A 23,509-nucleotide genomic window follows, 5' to 3' on the forward strand; every position below is an offset into this window, starting at 1 on the left:
TGTTCTTTTCAAGGTGTAGAGAAAGCTTTCTATACCACTTTTTAATTAAAGAATCAATCATTGTCACTTCCAACTAAAAAATCCTATACCAATCCATATCATATTCATTTGATTTTGCATGGGAAACAAAGTGCACATCACAACAATAATCATCTGGGAAATATTCTCAAGAAAAGGAAAGACTCGCATACAACTGAAGAACCACCTGAATTGTAACTGTTGTAAGGTGTATTTGAAAATATTTGAAAGATATAATCATTGCTCTTTTGTTCATATGTTGTCATGTATCCCAAAGTATTTCCCAAAATTTTCATGAATGGACTATTGCCTTTAATGTTGTCATCCAAAGAAGACTTTTTCCTGTTACCTACAACACCTGCACCAGCTAAAGTTGTATCTTCAGAATCAGAGACAAGTGAAGTTCCTCCCATAGCACTAGTGTTTTGGGCATCTATAGTAAGTTGAAGTTTACATTGCAACATATGGTCAAGTATGAGCAATAACACAGTGGCACACTTGGGAACTAAAACTTTTTACCCTGTCAAGTTACTTGGCATAAAATTGTTCAATAAGTCTAATGTATACCAACAAGTCCATTCTTGGCTCCTATATCTCTAGTATTGTTTTCTTCACTCAAAACTAATGCCAAAATATGAGAAATAGCTGAAAATGGACTAGTGCCTTTTTCAAATCTGTCCACCTTACAAAGATTTAGTTGTTGAATAAGAAGTGAAACAACTCTTAGAAGGTATTGGCCTTTGTTTCAGTTGTAAAAAGTCACAATCAAATTAGTCATGGAAAGAGCAATCGCATCTATACTTTGCAACATATTCGTACATGTAGTTAAGATATCCTCAACGTGAGGATTTTCTAGAGGTTTCTCTTCATAAGAAACATCTCTTCCTTTTTCACTAGAATTTTCATTTGGAACCTCAAAACTACCTAGTGACAAAGCAATAGCTTGGGAAAGTTCATCACCTTCTTGCGCTAGTTCCTGAGGATGACTAAAGAGACACTCCATAGCCAGTTCAACACTATTTGTTTCAATGCACCTCAATTCTTCCTCTACCCTAGACCTTGGAAATCCCATGTCAGCCATCATATAAATGGAAGCCTCATTAGGTGGATGACGTCTAAATCATTGACTTGTGCTTCCAGGAATACCATTTATGCTTCCTTTAACATCACCTATGGTAGTATATACATGGGTAATAATGGAAACAACAAAGGTAATCAAAGATGGACTACAACGACAAAACATTGGATTTCTCCAGATAGGTAGAACAACATTGAGAACTTGAGCTTGTAGAGTGCAGACAAAAACCTTTGGATCCCTTGGAATAGTGACAGAGCCTCCAACAAATGGTTGCACTAACTATGATGCAGAGGGAACAGTTAACAACAAATAAGAATTCACAAGGTACTCCAAAAGACTACAATAGCTTCATAATGCCTCTAACAACCAAGGTACAAGCTCTATCTTGTCATTTTCAATACCTTTGTCATTTTTTGTTTCCATTCCTTGATGTGACATAAATGGTATTGTCTACAGTGAATGACCAGTTGCTTCAAAAGTAGTCAAAAGACTTTTGATTGTACCATGAGTATTACACATTCACTTGTGGTTTTCATATATAATTGTTGTCATGTCAACCACAACTTTTCTAGGGTAGTGACACTTTGAAGAAAGTGATGAATCTAACTTAGATGAGCTACAACTCTCATCCAAATCAAGACTATCATGAATTTTTTTTACAAGAGTAACAACCATACTTCAAGCTTCAAGCATTCTATGGTGTTATCCAAGCCTCCTAAATCCCTAAAGGAGGTTGCAGTAGGATTACTATATTCCATAAAAACCTCAAGAAGATGCAATTTTTTTTTTACCAAGTGTATGTATTGTGGATCCAATTATCTAAGAAGAGGAAAAAAAGTTGGCATCAAACCCACATCCCTTAAAGCAATGCAGCCAGAAGAAGAAGAAACTAGAACAATTACAAGAGAAAGAAGTGCCTCTAGGAAAGATATCAAACAATAGGATGATTCATTGGAAAGGGAGCTTATTTCCTTCTCCATTATACTAGGTAAGATGCCATGATGTCCTCCTAATGAGATGACATTTAAAACCTTTGACTAACAAGAGCTATCCTAATAGAGGGCACCCGAAATATTTCCAAAATATGAATATATTGAGGAACTACATAATCAAATCATACTAATGTTACAAGTTCCTTCACAAACTCAGGTTTAGTGGTGAAAAAATCAGATAAATCATGCTAAGTGTATATATTCTTGTCATGATATGAAGGAAATAGGACCTCTTTATAAATCATATTAGACCTTTGTATCTGAGGTATTAGGGACAACAAAAGTTTCTCAATATTGTCTTGTAACATGATCCATATCTTCTTTCAACAATGTCTCCCACCTTAAAGCAATAATATTCAGGTTCATGTTTGGGTACTACACAATATCCTATTGGATTCCATATATAGGTTGCTAAACTTCAGTTAGGAAACCACTTGAGTAACAAAAATGTTACAGAGATTCTAACTAGCCTTTGTGAAAAACCATGCACAAAGAATTTTCTCAAAACACTTGGTACTATCATTTGCTCTACTACCAAGCTCAATTTTTTTTAGCAAACTCTATTCCATAAACAAAATTGCAAAATTTGAGCTTTGGATGTAAGAGGCTAGCTTTATTTTCCACTGGCAGCAATATGGAAGAATGAACAATTGGATACACTTGCGAAATATTCAAATTTTTTTATGTGAAATAACCTCGCCAAATCTCACAAACAAATGTCCATCAGAAATGCTACTTGTGCTTCCTATAACATCTTTGTGATTTCCTTCCACCTACTCATCCAGCTATCTCTTGTAGTTGTTGCTAGGGGATGGTTGGTTTACTTGGATACCTGGAGCTTTTTTAGAAGCTGGTACTAAAGGAATTTCGTCCTCATTTTCTTTCTACTAATTACTCATCGCAACAATATTGGGTAGAACAAAGGAGAAACCAATTCTGTATCATCTACCCATTGTGGGAAGAATAAATATGGAACCTATCATAGGAAGCTTGCCCATTTAAATGAGTAATGTCAAACATTTAGGCCAAAGAACTCCGAAAGGAAAAATACTTCCTTTCTAAGCGTTATTGAGAGGTTGGAGACTTAGAGGTTGATATCAATAATCCCAGCTACATTGATCCAAACTTGATGCTAATGCCCAAAGATAGCCTTGCGAGAAACAAGGAAGCTCTTTGTACATAGAATTGTCAAATCAAGCACAAAGTAGCATATATGGTCATTGATAATGGCAACCAAAATAACCTTCTCTTTCTTCAATTGGAAAAGGAACTCAAGTTACAAAACTCAACTCATCCCAACTCACATTAGCATGGATGGGTCAAAGATGCACATTAGCTTGTGCTAATCACTTGACAATAGATGAGACTGTTGCTAGAATATGGCAACATTTTTCCCAATATCTTATATGTTCTTACAAACAAAGATGAGGAGAATTACGAAGATAAGATGATGATAACAAGTGTAACTAATTTCTCCTTTCCCTTGAAGTATTATAGGTGGCATTTAAAAAATAAAAGGAAGACTACAAGAGAGGAATGCCAAAAATGCAGCTATATTGTAGTACATAAAATGCAAAATATAATCAAGTCAATTAATGGAGTAATTGATGCAGAAATCAATGGGGTCATTGGCAATTGTTTGTCTCCTAAACACGGGAGTTACAATTATACGCTTACAAATACATTGTGATACATTCCCACTTGCCACTTGTCACCTAGTATTATTCTCACCTCTTCCTCCTTGCTTGCAACTAATTGTTCCCTAAATTAGAAAAATGGAAACCAACATGTCTTCCTTCACAAGGAAGCCACATGTTTTCCATTGAAATGGGTGGTTGTGATATTCCTTTGGGCGATGAATGGGTAAGAAGACTAGGACCTATCACCATGGATTTCTTGGAATTCTAGATGAGTTTTCAAGAGAATGAAAATTCCTACATGCTCAAAGGTTTCAAATCAACCACTAGAGAAATAATAAACTACCATTATATGGAAAAGCTTCTAAAAAAGGGCCATTGGTTTGAAAATTGGGGATCTGTGAAACATGAGGGAAGACATATTGGTTTCCATTTTCGTAATTGATTAGGAGAAATACTCAGCTATTTTCTGTACTTCCTCATGGCTGACATGCTATGGTTATTTTTCATGGGACCATTGGGTCCATCAAAGGGGTTAGCTAAATTTTAGCCCAACATAATGAGTGTACCAAAATAAATTTATTGAGAGGAGCCACAAGTAATGATATGATGTGGTCCACAAAAAGTGAGAAATTAGTTACTGTAAAATGACACCACAACAATCAATGTTTCATAAGGATTTTGTTGAGCTAGGTCTCCTGTAACGGTATTGGCAGGCCCTAGAAAACAAATTTCAATTTGATGGGCGTATTACTGTAGTGATGAAACTCCAAAACTCTTGATACTATGAAATGTGTAGGAAATTTGTTACGTGTGTTGCAAAAGCTATGGTTTAGAGGAAGAGGCTAGGATTTGTAGGTTCCTAAGCATAGAGGAGTGTCAAGTTCTATAGCTCTTAATATACCTATGGTTTCCATCAATAGTACTCAACCGAATCTTTCATGGAACCAACTAATGTTGATAGATTATACCGTTAGACATACTACCCAATTCCCTAGAATGTGAGAGTTATCTCCCAAGTGTTATTCTCCATGTACTCATGGAAATAAGATGACTAATAGGGTTATGTAAGGATGGTTTCAAGTGTACCGAGGGGGATTTTCATATACCTGAAGGAACATTGAAGATAATTCCATATGTAGGTGCTACTTGGTGCAGTGCTATTGAAAGGAGTGCCAACAGATGTTACAAAGGTGTTCAACAAGGTGATGCCTCTATTTTTTTCTACATGTATTCTTGCTAATTATAGGATTTCCCATTGAATGATAGATGTTTGTGTTATTTAAATATTTTGAAACACATCTCTAACCTAAATAATGTTTTTCTAAAATTAGAACATGTGTTGGCATGAGAAAGTTCTCTAAGACCAATTGTATTTGTGGTGTTTCTTGTTAGTTGAAATATAATATTTGTATAAAAAAGGGCATAATATAAATTCATGAAGCAATTAAATAAGATATATGGAATACAACCGTGAAAAAAAAATAATAGAACTAAAATTGGAAAAAATCACTTCAAGAAATCCTTTATTGATATTCCAAACTAAATGCAATGTTCACTTGCCTTTTCTAGAGGGAAATCTCCAACATGAGGAGCTCCAAATACTACAATATTCACTTGATAACCCATTACATATATTCTACTACTATATATATAGTTTCTAATTGACTAAAATGGTAACGACCTAATAGACTTCGATTAATGAGGCCTCAACCACTAACTAATGGACCTTCTTTAACAAGTTCACTTACATTTATTGATTTCACATTATACTACTGTGTAGAGACTTATTTAATAAATATGGTTGTCAATACATTAACAATATATGCCACTAACTATGGAATTTAAGGTGGATGTGGAACCCTAACAACAATGCAATGTTGTCACACTCAAACTTGACAAAGGCTCAACTAGCTTAGGACTCAAAAAAACTCAATGACTTGACATGAATTAGTGATTTGGGAAAAACTCAACAAATACAAATGAACCTCAAAATACAATAAATTCAGTGCCCAAAAATATGGCGAGTCTCGATGAGTATGGAAACTTTATGGTGATTATAGAAAGTGGCGAGTTTGTTGGTGAGTTTTTTAGTGAGTGTGGGGGCTAGAGAAGACTCCACAAGATTCAACAGAAGAGCCTTGGATGAGTCAAAATAAACTAGTACAATGTTTATAGTTGAGATGATTCTTCTCTTGCATTTTCTTGTTATGTGAGTGTTCTCTCATTGTTGTCTTTTGTGCACATATCATATCTATAGGTTTAGAAGCTTCTAGCTGTCTAGAGCTCTAGATTTTGGCATTGGTCAATTCATTTCAGTACTATTTTGGATTGGTGTTTAAAAATATTGGCTCTATGAAAATAGAATACTATGGTATGGGTTTCTCTATTCTGATTTTTGAGGTACAAAAAAATAAACTAGTTATTCTGAAAGTCAGGCCATGTTAATTATTGAAGGAAAATGTTGGTTGAAAGTTGCCACCATGGCACGAAAATTTCAAATTTCAATCCTTTCATAGAAAATTTTGAAACTATGTCATTTTGAGTTTGACTCCTAAATTTGTGAACACAATTTTGGTATGAATTATCCTTGTAGAGTATTGAAAATTTTCTAAGAATGTACCTGACAACGCAACCTCCCATAGTTGGTCACATGTCTTGTACTATTATTTTTGGAAATGGATATTCATATAGGACTTCCTCTGAAATTCAATGTTTTTACCTAGAAACTAGTTTTAGATTATGAAAAGATTACCCTTCAGTGCCAGTCTTGCCATGAATATGGCATATATCCCTATTATTTCCCTCTCGATAACCTAACTGCTAAAGGGAATAAGGGTTTTGAGATGCAAGGAGAAGGGAAAAAAGATAATGCATTATGCTAGAAAACCTAAGAAATCGAAGGATCGAAGAAAACCCCCATAAGATACTAATGTGAACTTGGAGGACAACTTTGATTGGAATAAAAATAAATGTAAAGAAATAAAGTTACAAAATAAGAGAGAAGAAACCATCATCAACTGTAAGTTCAAGAAGGAAGAAATTTAGCTAAGTAACTAGAAGGTAATAGGTACAACAAAATAAAGTTTTAGTTAGGAAAAAGAGGCAGGAAAAGGAGAATGTTGATAAGAGATGAAAAAATAGTTGAAATTGTGCACAAACAAAATGTAAAGTTAGTTTTAAAACTTCCATACAAGTACTAATGGATTTGATTGCAAATGGTGCATCCTAGTAAAATTATTTTGCTTCTATTAAAGAGACAAAGATCCTAGATCTAAGTGATTTCTGACAAAATTAGTGAGAACTAGATTTTAATCTGATAGACCTATTTAGTGTCAATGAGGGAAAGAAATCTAAGAGACAAATTATGTTTGGTGAGTCAATGAATCATTAATTAACAAAAAACAAGTCTGCTATACCTCTGAAGTGACAATTTTCAAGTCAACTACTGTTTCTGTTACTTTTGACTACCATTTCTTTCATCTGGTTATCTTGCAATAAATTAAGTTTAGCATACTAAGAACAACTAGTCATATGAGTCCTTTGAAATCGAAACTTCTAATGGGTACAAGTTTCTTCTTTTCAATATACATTTGTCCTTGGTTCGTACCTATTTGCAATTTCACATTTCTTTGGCAGGAGCGACCTTCCCATGTTTTGGTTGTTATAGTTACAAAACTTAGCTCCGTGAAAACTTGGGTGAGACCAGAGAGTAAGTGATCGGCTCAAACATAGGAAAACCTCAAGCAAACTAGGCTATGTTTTTCTGACAAGAATGAAAATTTTGTACTGACCAAGAAGCAAGTTTGACTTGTTAGAAAGTCATTTTGACTTATTTTCTCTATTAGCCTGAGTTTGACTAGGAAACTATAAGAAATTTTGTAACAATTATCTGGATAATGTTATCAAGTTATAAATACATGTTTTTAATGTAGTGGAAGACTAAAAGAGGAAGATTTAGATGCAAGTAAATATGATAGTAGGGATAGTAGTTATACCATGCCAGAGAGTTTTCGCATCTCCCCAAGAATGGATGACAGTGAAGAGGACTTCCCAGATCCAAATGTGCCAAAAATTTCCATCAAAGATCAACTTTAAACCTCAAGGTTGATATTATGAAGAGTGGATTAGGATTTCTCTTCATCTCAAAAGAAAGTACTATTTTCAACTACAACATCAATCTCTTTGCCTTGCGATAACCTTTCGACTGCCTCAAGATCAAGATCCTTGTTGGTCATATAATTGTCAAGTCTATCCAAGGACACCATTTCTTGTGAGACAGATATTAAAGCTTCAGGAAAGTTCCTAATGGGTTCTTGAAGAATTTTGAAAATAGATGTTGCAATGAACACCTTCCCTGCTATAAGTTTTTCTCCTACAAAAATGCATGTAGTGAATGTCACTACTGAAACAAGTGAAGGAATCCTCCATGTAGTGAATGTCACTACTAAAACAAGTGAAGGCATGCTCCATAGAGTAATTTATTCATCGAAATAGAATACATAGTTTTGCAAATCCATTCATATTCAAAATTTCTAAAATACTCTACACGTGTTTGGAAATGGTCTTCCCATGCTTGAAGTTTGATAACCCTCATATAATTCAAAAACTCATTAGTTGTATGAAGAGCACACATTTTCATTAATTGGAAGTGATATCTATTATTTCTCTTGTATCCCCAAGCTACATTGCCCATTATCAGTGGCATGTAAACAAAACCAGACAACATAGAAATGCCCAAAATCCCAAACAGGATTGATAAAGCAGCCCCAACCTATAGAGCCATCATACAGATATAATGAAGCTGCAACATCGTATCTAAACATTGTTGAGCATTCAAAACCATGTAATTTACAATTTGTCCAACACCATGAGCTTGTCTAGTGGAGATTGAAAATCTTAAACCCTTTCTGTAAAAAGTTGTGATCATAGTAGACCTTATCAACATGCCCAACTTCTGACATTGAAAGTTATATTGATGGGAAAAAAGAACTTGAATGGATTTTGCTGAAAATAGTATCAATACAAAGAAAAAACCTTCATAAGGAAATTTTTGATCTGTAGGTGTAAAATAAAAATAAAAACATTGTATCAAAACTAGTTCAATATACATCACACACAGTTTTGCAATGGCCATGGATGCAGTAAGTGCAATATTTGGCCAAAATAATCAAAGAAATGTAAGTTATATAGGGTGTTTGTGTTCCACTAGTTTATTAGACCATTTTGATTTAAAAAGTTCAAACATATTTTCAGAGTTATCACCAAGTGTCAGTGCATGAACATTTTTCAATTGCAAAGAATTTCTGTAACCTTTCTTCAATACAAGATTCAACCAACACCATGTAGCCCTTGACATAATACCTATTGTAGCATAAGGGGTTATTAATTATTTCTCAGTGCCAGGATTCAGAGTGCTACCATATAGAAGAGGTTAGTGTAATTTTTTTTTGTTTCTTCAATAATGTTGATTCCTGTAGTCCCTTTGAGAGCTAATGCTAGAAGAGATCCATGGGTAGGGAAAATTATCAATGTAGAAAGGTCATTTTTTGGCATGTAATCCCCCCACAACAAGTTTTGGGGCTCAAAGCCCAAGTTTTGGTCAAAGTTTTTGTAAGACTCTGCGAATTGTAGGCGCGGAGCGCGAATTAGAGGTTAAGTCATAGGGTTGTCCGCCCTAAAGCAATGTAATGTAATGTAAAGTCATGTCGGCCTACCCATGGTCCGTGGACCATGGGATTGTATAAATAGAGATAGGCTCTAAGTTGTAAAGGGAGTTGATAATAGAGTGAGTAGCAAAGGAATGGTTCAAGCTTAAAGTAGGATTCTAAGTGACTTGGGTCGTAGTAGTAGGAAGAGACTTTGCAACTGAGTACACAGAGGCCTAGTAGAGTCTACAGTTGAGTGTGCAGACCCCTACAGCTGAGTTCCCAGGGCGGTGTCAATTTTGTAAGTGAGATTGAAGATTAAGAAAAGAGAAGTTGATTCCTATTTCTGTGTATTTGCTGTGCATTATATTCTTTATGTTTTGTATTCATTTATGTATTGCGTGCATTGATATGATTGCTGAATATGTTGTAACAACCATAAATCTTACACACACAAGTTAAGTAGTTGATTAATTAGAAAGCAACTTCGGTATTATATGGGTCGCACCCCAAGTAGGGTTGCACGGAAGCCGCACTGTAGGGTGCGAAGTGATAGAAAGTGCGTGTAGCAATGGGTCAGATCGCAAACCTCTAGAAGCCCATTAGACATCCCAAGGGTGCAGAAACCTGGTTCTAGCACCCTCCCATACTACATCAGGTGAGACCTCAGTCCGCGCTCCGCGAACTGTTGCTGAAAGGGCTAGTCGTACTGAGATTTGCTTGGCTAAATCATCTCTGAACCTGGTTCAGGCCCATACAAGCCAACAAATGGTTCCATTGCTAGGACTGGGATCTACATAAATGATGTCTGATGTCGTGCCATTGGAATCCTACAAAGAAATAAATTGAAGAGTGGTTGGACAAGAATATTTGCGAGTTCGCGGTGCAGGAAAAAAAAAATCTGCGAGTATCTAAGGAATAGTGGTTGGATCGCTAGTTGTACACTGAAATCCACAAAATTTTATTTCCATCGTTTCCATCTGAGTTGTATGAGTGGATCGCAAAGTTAACAGACAGCTAGGGAAGGTGTAGCCTTGACAAACCAATAGTGTTGACTCCGCAACTAGTGCACAGACTAGAAGCCTTAGAAGAGAAGGTAGCATGAGCTGTGGACCACTGGCTCAACCAAATAATAGGAGGATTTATCACTGAGTTCGTAGTATACATGACCATCAGCTACAGTGAGGTAGAGCGACGTTTTCTCAAGGGACCGTGAGGTAACTATATTAAATATTTAAACACTTGGATTAAGATGCTATTGTGTGAAAAGTGGATTATGCGAATAAATTAATGTTAGGGACTATATGAAGTGGAAAGATCTACAGAAGCAGAAGTAGTGAGTAATTGGAAAGCAATCCCTTAATTTCACCCTCGCGGGAAAGCGAGGAGGAGCTCACGAAAATCTCTCTGAGAAGCGTAGTCAGTTTGATAAGACAGAGAATTCCATGTTTACCACCCCCACCCACACCGCCACCCATTTCACCCTCCCCACCTCCATCTCCACCCACTCCACCTCCGCCACCACCACAGTTCAGTATGGTGAGTGCGATCAAACTGCCGGTGTTTAGAAGAGTAGGGAATGAAGATTCAGACCAATTCTTGTTCGTGGTAAGAGCAGTATGGGAAGCACAGGGCGTCGTGGATGATAATATTAAAAAGGCTACGTTGGCTAGCATGGTGCAAGATCACGCATTAACGTGGTATATCAAGCATTTTAATGACCACCCAAACGCAAGAATTGCAGAGATTGAGATCGCGTTGAATAGGGAATTTAGCAGGCCAAAATCAGAGACACAATCAATCATTGGGTTTAAGGAGATTGCGATGCTCCCGGGTGAGACCCCCTGCGATTTGAACCAAAGGCTAAAGAGTACGATCCGTGAAGCCAATATGATGTTAATAGATGCACAGCATCACGGATGGTTTGTGGCCTCACTTACGCCACACTTAAGGATGGCACTGTTACAGCAAAAACTTTCCACCCAGGCCAAAGCATTGGAGATGGCAATGAGATTGCATGAGATCCCTATACAAGAACCTGGGTTGGGGGTCCAACAAATCCACGTTCAACTGCAGAATCTGTGTTTGGAGATGCGAAGTTTGAAACAAGACAGGACAACTCAGCCGGAGGTGCGTGAGGAAGTATGGTGCATAAAATGCAAAGGCTAAGGGCATGACAAGGACCACTGTCCAGTGTTCGTGAATTATTTGGCAGGGGGAGGGCCAATGCCATTAATATCGGAGGTGCAGGCGAGGCCAAGTGCGATGTCTGCATTATGGTGTGTGATCTTCTAGATAGGAGGAAAACATACCATGGATAATTATCATCTGTTGTAGAAGTACACGCAAATGTCCCAACAATTGTTTTGTAATTTTTGCAGGTCGGTAGGCCATGACGAATGCACCTGCCGAAGCTATGAACTAATGATGGATCAAACTCTTACCTACAAGGTGTAGACTGAAATGCAAACCCTCAACCAAAATCCAAGGATGGCGCATGCTGGGTTCGAGGGGCGCAGTCGGGGTCGAGGTGGAATGTGACTAGGAAGGGGTTGCAGACAAATAATTTGTTACAATTGCAGAGGGCCAGGGAATTATGCCCATGATTGTACGAACCTGACTAGTATATCATGTTGGTATTATAATCAGTTTGATCATGAGGTAGAAGATTTCCCTTCACTAATAGCGAAGATGCATGAAAAGGGGGTACTCCAGCCCCCTTCGACCCAGAATTTACAAATGGCAAGGTTTGAACTATGCGAAGAAGAACCATTGTAAACATGATGCTCAAGAGTGGTATGGCCACAGGAGATGATAAAGGGAAGCAGACAAAAGACAGCGTGTGGGTTCACAAGGCTCCTACAAAGGAACCCGAGTTTGACTTAGAACACGCGAAGGAGACATTCATGGAAGCTAAGAAGAGCTTCAGGAGGCCTCCACATCAGGTAGTAAGGATCAACTAGAACCAGGGATGGATCCTTCAATGCTCACTACCTTTCTGGAGACATGCATAAAACTGTTGCATGACAACAAGGCAATCAAAGGGCTACAGGAACTTATCACTAGGTGCACGAGATCAGGAGAACCGCGCATGGTCCAGAAACTTGGAAAGCATGCATTGCACACATGAATGGAGATGAGGTTGACTTCAAAAATAGGTGAGTACGAAATGGATCAGGTAGTCCTGGATCTGGGTTCAGACCCAAATGTATTACCAAAGCAAACATGGGAATGCATGGGTAGACCCACGTTACAATGGTCCCCTATTCAGTTATGAATAGCGAACCAACAAAAGATTTTTCCCATGGGAAGATTACAAGGGGTGATAGTTGATATTGAAGGCGCAAGCATGCAGGGAGATTTTGATGTGATAGAGATTGTTGATGACAACAATCCCTATCTCGTGCTACTAGGAATAGATTGGGCTATCGAGATGAACGGGGTCATAAATCTGAAGAAGCGCAAAATGATCTTTTAGAAAAAGTCACTATGCGTAGTAGTACCGCTAGATCAAACCGAAGGAGCACGATACACTGAACTAGTGTGCAATGATGATAGTGATGACAATCTTGACTGTATCTACAAGATAACTACATAAGGAGAGGATTGGGTGAATCCAACTATAGATGGAAGGATTTCATGGGAGCGTGAACGCTCCTGCACTTCAGATTCAAACGAAGAGATAGAGCGATGGCAGAATCAGCTACGCAAAGTAACAACATTGAACTGCAACATGATGATCAGGTCATTGTGTTGCGTAATAACCGAGGCAAGGGAGCTACCGAAATACGATGGATTTTCAGCGGTGGATGAATTTATAAGAAAATTCGAAAGTGCGGTACTAGAACAACAACGGTTCGATGTGCTGAAGTGGGCACTGTGCGCAACACCCACACGATGGTGGGGTACGCATCAAGGAACTTTTGAAGACTGGCACAGATGCAGAAGGATGATGCACTTACGTTTTGGAAAACCCCAACTTCGAACGAAAGCCAATCTACTGGGGTGGAACAACTTACACGCCCACCTTTCCTAATGGGTACATACATATGTTGTACAGTCTGCATAAGCACAAACCACCCCTAACCTAGAGAATCAGAACAAACCACAGTAGCAGGAAAGGCGATGCGCATTACCAATTCTCCACGACGAGGCATTCCAGAGGGTGCGCGGAGTACTAAACAAGGTTCACCAGGCGAGACGAACTTATTGGGACTTGCACGTGTCAGCGGTTCGATGGGTCTATAGGACCATGTGAAAGAACATGAGCACGGAGATGATTCCAAAGGTGAGCAAGAGAGTAGAAACTGCAATTTTTGAAGGGAATACCAAAAGGAATCTACACGTAATAGCTCCCACAATTACGACAACGCACGAAGACCAGGACGAAGGAATCACATAGCTATGCGAGGATGACCATATAAGGATTCAGGAAGCCATTCAACGAGGGAACCTTAGACTTCGCGAACTCGAAAAAGATCGGGTATGATTGAGGAAGAAAATCATGTTGATGGACTCTGAGATCAAAAGACTGGAAAATGAGGTCACGCAAGCATGTCTCGTTGATCAACCAAGGATGACAAGGCAAGATACAGATGGTCATACCAATGCGTTAGAAGAGTGTCGCCGAGAATTTATGACTCTGCTACCATGGCAGAAACCGCACCTTACCAAACACAGTAACAAGGGGAGCGCACCACATGAGGTAGAACACGTGGCGCCGGCTGTCGCGAGGGAAATTGAGGAGTGTCCATGGAATAGACTGGAAGGCAAATTGAAGTCTCGCATAGGTGGTGCGACCACTTGACTAGCCGTAGGGAGCACAGTCTCAACACTCTAGATAGTTGAAAAAGAGTGTGAGACTCTAAATGAGTCTCTTTGGGAACTGCACGGTGAAGGTGGTGCGTGCAGAATTAACATGGTACAAGGTTCACGTCCATGCACGGGGGGTTGCACTATCATGCGGGTAAACTGGGAAGTAACCATTGGTGTCACTGGTCATAACGAGATGTCCAATTTAAGGCAAATGGGAGTGGGCGGCGGGCAATTAAGACATGAATTAAGGGCTAGATTTGGGACGATCTGTCGCCAAGAATGCATTAATGACTTAGAAGTGAGGGGAATGGTCAAATTAAAATTCAAAAGATGCTATAAAACTCCCAAGGCTAGCCACAAGACAACACTTGTTCGTTTGAGATTTGAGCTATTACAAAGAGCACAGAGTGTTGAGCGCCAAGCAATATTTGAGCCCCCAAGTTCGTGAACAACCACATACAGTTCGAACAAGATGACAACTACGAGGAGAGGTGTCGGTTTTGTAGAGAGTATCGCTGAGGAAGCCGCATAGAGCCCTATGGTGCAGGTGGGGGATGCGCTAGAAATTCCCAAATCACCTCCAACACCAAGGCCTAAGAAGGATAAACAGGCAGCAGGACCAGTCTGCGTGTCCCCGTGAAATCCGTGGTTTGGCAAACTTTACATGGAAGAAAAGGGCAAGCCTGTCAACCTTGAAAAAGATAATGAGGAGGAGGACCTCTAGGCCCTCGTAGATGAGATAGATGTGGATGAATAAATGGAAGAAAACATCCAACCAGTGCACGCTGCAGCAAAACTACCCAATTACATTCCTCTGCGAAAAGGGAAAGCTAAAGTACACAAGGATTTGGATGCTACTAAGAGCGCGCTCCAAAACCCGCTCCTCCTAGATGGAATTATATTTGAGGGCTCGACCCTGGGCCGCGTGCCCACAATGAAATTTGAAGACTAGGACCTCGCGGACAGTGAAAAGTTCCCACATTTAGAGACTGAGAACCTCATGAAACAGAGAAAGGAGGGGTCAGTTACAGTGCTAGTGATGCAGAAATGGCTGCGCAGTATGGAGAAAGCCGGGCTACTCCACCTACTATGGATTCCACATTTTCACTACGCACCTATCACGATCTTTGTCATTAGGCAAATGCTTTTCCTGGTGCACGATGGGTACTTATGGCTGGAGGAACCTATTCCCATCATGACAGAGCTTATCCATAGGATTTCTTATCTTTCCTGTAAGGGAAAGGACCCCGCGGAGATAGTTGGCAAAAGCGGAGATTTGGCGCTCACAGAGGCCATGAAGAAGAAGTATGTTGGGGTCCTCACTTCATTACAGGGGGACCCAAACATGTAGCGCCTAGAAATGAAGGTGTGAGAGCTTCAAGTGTAGTATGACAGTGTGTGCGGAACAACATAGATAGTTGTCCTAACGCAACGGCTTGTGAAGCTACAACATGCAAAGGCATTGAAGGAACAGGTGGATGTCGCACGACAGAAAGAGGTAGTACTTAAAGCGCATGCCCAACCTTGTATTGATGAGGCCTTCCTCATCACTGCAGACATCGAAGGAAAGATTGCATAGATGAACACGATGCATGCCTTAAGACAGGGATTTGCCCCTGACAGCAAGACTCCAGCTGAAAGAGTGGAGCAGATCCAGCAAACCACAAAATAGTGTGCCGCAGACCTTCATGCAGCACAAGATCGGTTGGAGGGGCTCCGTGCCAAGATCACCGCACCAGCAGAGTGACTTAGGACGAATCATGATGATTGTGTTGGGGGCCTGTTGGGTATGGAATGCCTCGACAATAGGTTTTGGGGCTCAAAGCTAAAGTTTTGGTCAAAGGTTTTGTAAGAATCCTTGAATTGCGAGCGTGGAGAGCGAAGTAGAGGTTAAGTCATAGGGCTATCCACCCTAAAGTAATGTAATGTAATGTAAAGTCATGTTAGCCTACCCATGGTCCGTGGACCATGGGATTGTATAAATAGAGTGAGGCTCTAAGTTGTAAAGGGAGTTGATAATAGAGTGAGTAGCGAAGGAATGGTTCAAGCTTAGAGTAGGATTCTGAGTGTCTTGGGTCGTAGTAGTAGGAAGAGGCTCTGCAGTTGAGTGCGTAGAAGCCTAGTATAGTCCACAGCTAAGTGCGTGGACCCCTGCAGTTGAGTGCGCAGGGCGATGTCAAGTTTGTAAGTGAGATTGAAGATTAATAAAAGAGAAGTTGATTCCTATTTCTGTGTATTTGTTGTGCATTATCTTCTTTATGTTTTGTATTCATTTGTGTATTGCGCACACTGATATGATTGCTAAATATGTTGTAACAACCATAAATCTTACACACGCAAGTTAAGTAGTTAGTTAATTTGCAAGGAACTTGGGTATTATACAGGTCATGCCCTGAGTAGGGTTGCACAGAAGCCGCACCATAGGGTGTGAAGTGATCGCAAGTGCACGTAGCGATAGGTCAAACTGCGAACCTCAAGAAGCCCATTAGACATCCCAAGGGTGCAGAAACCTAGTCTAGTACCCTCCCATACTACTTCGGGTGAGACCACAGTCCGCGCTTCATGGACTGTTTCCGAAAGGGCCAATAGTACCAGGATTTTCTTAGCTAAATCACCTCTGAACCTGGGTCAGGCCCATACAAGCCAACAGTCATCAAGAGGGAGAATACTATATGGATTAGGAGTTGTGGAAATGAACCTGATGATTGCAGAGATCAAGAATATTGTATTCAGAATGAAATTCATAAGCCACCAGAGATATAGAGACTTTGGATGTGTTGTAGCTTTGAATTTATTTGCATGTCCAATTTATTGCCCTAAATACAATCCATTATTGTGCTTGGACTAGTGTGTATATTACCTCATGGATAGACCATTTAGTTCTAAGGTCTAGTCTTCCAAATCTCCAAATGCACAGACCAACATGCAATAAAATTACAATTACTGTGACAAATGAAGTTTCTCAGAATTTGAGACTCACTTTGAGGCTTTGGCTCTGGCTCTTGCCCTAGAGATTGGTTTTTTGAGGGAATGATTTTTCTTTTATGATATCTTTCATGAACACAGTAATTTATTCACCAAGAATTCTAGATAAAGCAATAAGAAACCAATGTTGATGAGGATGACAATTTTGCATTGGGAACATGGATGTGAATATCTACTATCTTGATGATAGGGCACTCTATGTGCCCTGGGCGATAATACTTGTGATATCTATTTTTTTTTGTCAATTTCCTACTCCTCCTTTGGCTTCTGGGTTTGTGATTTCATCCATACCTTGCATATCTTGCTGAGATGTCTATCTAGATTCACCAGATCGATATGATTTGTTCTGAAAAATCTCACTCTCCCTGCTATTAACACCACCCTTCTTGACTTCTTTTCCTTCTGAGGTCTTGAACCCTTGTACATCATGAACAAATGGATTCTACAACCCAATCTAGAACCCAAGTCAAGATCAACAGGTTCATCCTAAATTCTACAACACAATCTAAGATATTATGTGCAGAGGGAGAGAATCGAACCCTCTCCCAATCTGGTAAGGAAAAAGAGTAGCGAGTAAGAGATTAAGCACAGAGGAAGAGCATCAAATCCTCTCCCAACCTGGTAAGGAAGAAGAGTAGTGGGTAAGAGATTATGCACAGAGGAAGAGCATCGAACCCTCTCCAAACCTGGTAAGGAAGAAGAGTAGTGGGTAAGAGATTATGCTCAGAGGAAGAGCATCGAACAGGAGACATGAAATCAATACGTCAATATTTGATATTGCATATAGACATGTAACTATTCTACTTTCATATAGAATCCATGGGGCCAACAATAAGTTGAGTGGGAAAGAGATCAAATATCCTAAGTGATCTTGGGTGGAGGGTGTACATGGGAGAAAATAGTGTTGCATATAGTTAGAGAATGCATCTCCCTTACCAACTAGTCTTCTCCTCTAAACAACATCGAGTTACTCATCTCAGGGATATAGGGGTGCAAAATAAAATCAAATTTGGTAAGTATTGGGTTGTTAATGTTTTATGGGTTCATTCCTAAGTGGTACATAGCAGAGAAAGGCCCAAGCTCTATTTCTGAGTGGTCCAAATTAACTAGGCACTATTCCTCATGTTGATTTTCATACCCAAGATGAGCGAACTAGCTTACTGAGGTAGGAGCAGAAGTAGAGAGACGTTCTCTCACAAATAGTGGCACCTACTCTATGTCAAATCGTCCTAGCTACAATAAATTGAAAAAGAGGAGGGTAGTATTGCTAATTATAGGCAAAGGACCTGGTTGGGAGTTTATTTCTTCTTTTCTCATGATGCGCTCTTGACCTGGGAAGCATTCTACATCTCCATAATTGTATAACTATTGTAGAGGATGCAACTCAGGCATTTGGCACCACAAACTAGGAAGGGACTGTAATACTAAGTCCGCCAGGAAGCCTAGTACAAAATAGAGTTTATTTACAATAAGTGTTATTGGAGAATGATAATTCCATGAACCCTATCTTGAGCTTTTATGGCATCCAAGAGAAATTACAAAGTGTGAGTTGAAATCATGTGTAAATAAGGAGCTAAGTCGCAACCTTATCTGGTTAACTTATGCAATACAATTATGTTCAATTCTTTCTCTGTCACAAAAGCAATGTTTGATGCATTACTGAAAAGGGATTTGACCATTTAAACAAACTTGTTGCCAAACATAAAACATGTTAGCATAAAGAGGATAAATTTCCAATCTACCTTGTTTTAGGGTTTATCATAATCAATCTTCAACAACAGCATTTCTTGCCCAGTTTCTCTAGACAACTCCATAGATTCCCACATTGTGATGATAATATCCAAATTGAATATGTTACGAATGAAGTTGATCTGCTCAAACCAGACAATACATGTAGCTACCTTTTGGGCCCTCAAAAGACAAGGGTCTTTGCTAGAACCCTGTAAGATACATTCAACATAACGATAAGCCTCCTATTGCTAATGGAATCCTTTACCAAATTCCTAGGGATCAACTTGATCAAGGCCTGATTCTAAAGGTCACCCATCCTTCCATAATGGAATATCTCCCTACCATCATTAGTAGGTCATCCCCAACAACATCCCACGTCATTTTGGAAAATTCAAAAGGAAAACAATTGAGCACAGGAGATTTCTTGTCCATCTTGCAGAGAACTTTAAATAGTTCTTAGAATAATCATCGCTAAGCATGTATCTTTTTGTAGACCAAACCTTGGTTTGAGAAAACTTTCAACATACCTCATTTGTAGTCGTGACATGATCAGTGCAATCATACAAAAATAAAATTAAAAAATAAAATAAAATAAAATAAAAAATTGTGGAAGTGAAAACAAACATGGACCTCAGACTAGAACATAAGTGAGAACATGTTGAAGTTAAGAGTGATCCTTGCAATGGTCTCTTGTAGGAGTAGGTTTCCAGGCTTGAGAATTCAATTAGGTGTCTTGGGAGTATAAAGTCAAGGATTCTATTGATATATTTAAAAACATTATTGACCATATTTATTGAGCTGCTCATGCTCCCATTCTATTAGCCCTGTGTGTACTATGATGTCAAAATATTTCTCTTGATAACAAAAAGATATTCCTCCTTTCTGTTGATTCAGAGTTGGTTCTAGAAAGTAGTAGTGGAGGACAGTCAAAGATACAATATTAGAGACAAAAATGTGACAATAATTTCTGTTGAAGAATAGCATTTGGAATATAACCCATGCTTCTAAAGTATGCTTTTCCATTTGGGAGGTCCATCACTTTTCTTAAAAGTAGAGAAATCTCTTGACCCTTCCTTTGCTAGAATATGCTCAGAGATTATATAAGTTTCTGTTGCAATATCCTTGATGGAGTGGAGCTTTGTTATCATCTCTATGTGCTCTACCCTTTGCTCTTTCATCTTCATCAAATTCTAGAAAATTACAAATTTTACATATTTTTTAATAAATTTAATGGAAAGTTTCATTTGGAATGACGAGTTGAGATTATCATTCATCCGTGGATGAAAAGGAGAAACAAAAAAGGGCATCAACAATAGCTCCAGAAAATTTTTGATATAGATAATCATGTTACAGTTCTAGAGCTTAGTGTTTCCTATACCCAGAGTTTTGATTTTGTGTAGAAGTATACATCCCCATTGGCTACCACCCCATCTCTGGACCTTTCCTTTCCTTTATCGAAAATCCATGTTTTGAATTACAAATCAAAAGAAACTGAGACCAATGTCATTCTTAAAATACATTACTACAAAGGAGATTGCATATCTCTCATGTCCCTATTATTGGATTTTACTAGAAAAAATTGTCAGCATGAATCCATGCCCTCTATACCACATATTAATCGATACAGTGGAAGCAACCTGCCCATATGGAATGCAACGGGAATTCTGCAGGCATTATGGGGTGTGATGTTTGTGGTTTGGTGTACGGTTTTGGATATTTTCCAATTTATGGCTATGTTCCTGTGGATGAAAGACAACAAAATGCTCAGAGGTCCTTCAAGAGTAATTCATCATCTGAAGACCCTTTCTCATGTCAAGGTTGATCTCGAAGACACTACAATGATTAGAAAGGTTATTGACGAGGTTTTTATGTGTTTCCATTCTCAGCTATTGCACTACTTTTGGCCTTGCGTTTTGAAATCTTTTGGGTAATAATAGCATCTGATCTAATAATCAACATTTAATTACTATGCAGACGATTAATGATGTTGTTATTGGGATTCTTAGTGCAATATTTGCACAGTATTTTGACCATTTATATGGTAATTTGTCATTAATTTGGGGTTGTTATTCACATGTCATTTCAATTTATCTATAAATTGTGTTACCAAAAATGGGAAAACGAACGAGAAATGGGACTAGAGGGTTTCACGGGATAAAGATGTGTCAACCCTATTTATGTATATGAAATGTTTAACAATATAAATAATAGTGTCAAGGTAGGAAAGGAAACTAGAACATAATGAAAAATAAGGTCTCATGATCAAGCTTCTTGTACTATGATATGTTCATAAGTTTAGACATTAAATTTTTCTTACCATAAATCTTTTGAAAAAAAAAAACCTTAGTCTTTATTGGTTTTCCTTAACCCTTTCAATAATTTTGAAGTTCTTAAGAGATTTTTGGTGGGTAAATTTCTCCATGGGGACTTAATTTTCTATTTGCATGTGTCATGAGTGTTGCTAGCTATTTTCTAGGTAAATCCTCTCTGTGGACAGAAACGATCCCTCTAGCCCAATGAGTGGGTCTAGCAACCTAAGTGATAATCTACTAGACACTTTCCTAGGTTACAATTGAAAAGAGAGATGAATAAGATGGCCTGCCTCATTATGATGCTATCAAGTCATCCTTTGTTGAAGATCTTGAATCACTTGTGTTGCAGGCTCATTCCTACTGCTCACAACATTTATATCCTGCACAATAGATCAAGACACAAAAAGGCATGTAAATACAAACAACATATTCAAAGGAAATCTACGTAACTGATCAAGGAATGTTAAGATAGATGAGACATGAGCATACACATCAATGGGAAATGAAACAACAGTTTTGTATTAGTAGAAAATAAGCAGAAGCATACAACCAAGCCTTGATGTTGATAGGATCTCCTTGAATGAATATCCAATTCCAAGCTAAGCTCTCTAAGCACTCCTTCTCCAAGCCAAATGAGTAGCATATAGGCACAATCTTAACATAACGGTGCAAATAGACATAGAACAACCATTTGGGAATGAGATAGGATGAATATATAGGTTGGGAAAGGGAGTTATGATCTCTCCAAAGATAGGAGTAGGCCCTCATCTCAAAAAGGTAGCTCATAGGGATAAGACCAAGAGGCCAAGTTGGGATAATTCGACCTCATCTACGCCGAACAACCTCTAGCTCGCCACTCTGGAAGATCCTAGATCACAAAGCTTCTCATCCTCTTTGGGAAAATTTCCTTTCTGGGATCATCACAGGTATACCAGTCAACAGAGTGATGCCATCATAGTTCAAGTACAATGCAACATGTGATCATCATTGTTTTTAGTCCCATAAGGGTGATGTTTCTCAAATTAGGGTTTTAGAGCTATTTCTTCAGTGGAATCTTAAGGAATTTTCCAATCAATGTCTTAGGAAGGATATGAACTGCATATATGAATGAGTACACTGCATGATGGTCATGTTTTGGGCACTTCATGGAATGTCTCAGGGAAGTGCAGGAGGTGTGACAAAATACTGTGTAACAGATGCCCCCTAAAGCATGAAGGCAAAACGGGGAGTGATCGTTGAGATGCTTTATGAACTTTTGCAAGGACAAGTAAAAACACTATGAGGAGACTTGCAAATTAAGGATGCATATACATATCCATATCTAATATCAAAACATGAATCCACAGTATGGACTCATCGATTCGGATGATAATGACTATATGAAAGGATCCATGGTATGGGCACAACCATCCAAATGAGAAGGATTGTCTATGAATCGAAGATCCAAGGTATGGTTGTAGCCATCCAATATAGAAGGATCATCATAAATATAAAGTCCCATTGTATTGTCACAACCATTCATATAGTAGAAACATGTGTACAATCATGAATAACATATAAATCCACACAACTTGAGTCATATCAGACATGGCTCAGGGTCTTGCGCTCCATCCTGACTCAATCAAAGTATGAATTCTAACATGCAAATGACTGTGTTGAAGTCAAACATGCTAGAAACCACCTGATTATCAGCGAATGATGTGGACCATTAACAGGTATGAGAGAAAGCACCTATAATGAGAATAGCTCTAAAGGTATGAAAGTACAATCCATGAATGTAATAATGAAATTGAATTCGAACACTCGTTGAATCATCCAATCAGAGGCCAATGATGAAAACCTGTCGTCGGATGCGAAGAAATTTCCATTAAGGCATGCAAGCTCTAAGGTACTGAAAGGGGGTTTCTAAGTCATCTTCCTAGATAATGAGCTGAAATCGACAAGAAGCGCCCTGTCGAAGAAGGGAATGATGAATCCCTATCATCGACACAAAACAAGGAATAAAGTGGAATGGAATGAAAGATATCCAAGACTGTAACGATGGGTCAGACAATGTATAAGTAAATAACTATATATAGGAATTCTCTTGAACTCTGGCAGAATGACTCCGGAGTGTGGCAACATTTGGCTCAACATAGGACTAAAGGTCATGATGAAAAAATAGAATAGTCAAATGAGAGGAAAAAATGGATCACCCAAACCCGGGAGGACAAGTGACTGAGTGAGGATATCACAAACCTGACACGAAAGTAGAAGAGTGTCATCTTCAAGAGTGACATGCTTCCTATAGAAA

Source organism: Pinus tabuliformis, chromosome 8 (assembly GCF_031772625.1).
Source record: "Pinus tabuliformis cultivar Carrire ecotype Pingquan chromosome 8, CPIR1, whole genome shotgun sequence".
NCBI classification, from domain to species: Eukaryota; Viridiplantae; Streptophyta; class Pinopsida; order Pinales; family Pinaceae; genus Pinus; species Pinus tabuliformis.